Source organism: Anneissia japonica, unplaced genomic scaffold (assembly GCF_011630105.1).
Source record: "Anneissia japonica isolate Jap-2015-1 unplaced genomic scaffold, ASM1163010v1 scaffold287867_len1003013_cov215, whole genome shotgun sequence".
Classification (NCBI taxonomy): domain Eukaryota; kingdom Metazoa; phylum Echinodermata; class Crinoidea; order Comatulida; family Comatulidae; genus Anneissia; species Anneissia japonica.
The window spans coordinates 1,003,542-1,003,877 of NW_022684320.1; the positions used below are offsets into that span (position 1 = coordinate 1,003,542).

General features: G+C 40.8%; 2 protein-coding genes across 2 annotated transcripts in view; one reads left to right on the plus strand and one right to left on the minus strand.

Annotated features, from left to right (window-relative positions):
- The window catches only part of LOC117104786 (fibrillin-2-like), a gene marked incomplete at its 3' end in the record, with an annotated part of 75,503 nt that overhangs the window by 69,028 nt on the left and 6,139 nt on the right, over window positions 1-336 (plus strand). The window lies entirely within an intron of this gene.
- The window catches only part of LOC117104651 (zinc finger CCHC domain-containing protein 24-like), a 3,556-nt gene that overhangs the window by 2,493 nt on the left and 727 nt on the right, over window positions 1-336 (minus strand). The gene's annotated exons all lie outside the window — the stretch shown is intronic.

Consider the following 336-nt stretch of genomic DNA (forward strand, 5'->3'; position numbering starts at 1 on the left):
CAGACACAAGGTCAGTCACATACAGTAGTCTTATTCTTTAAACGCCGCCAACTCAGGAATGTAGACGGGCTAGTGTCTGATCTGATTCTTTGAACGCCGCCTTCAGGAATGTAAACGCGCTGCTGCTCGCCAAGGAGTGAATAGCCGACTGCCTTGTTCAGCGATACCAACATGTGCCATGGTTTCATAGTTCAGCTGTATTATAGCGAAGTGTTGCTTTTTTGTACGTTCACTTCTTACATGTCATTTTAATTTAGTCATTGATCATCATAATAAAATCATAAACTTTGTTGTTACTATGGCGTTTATGCTTGCTTTCTGTTGTGTGTTATAACA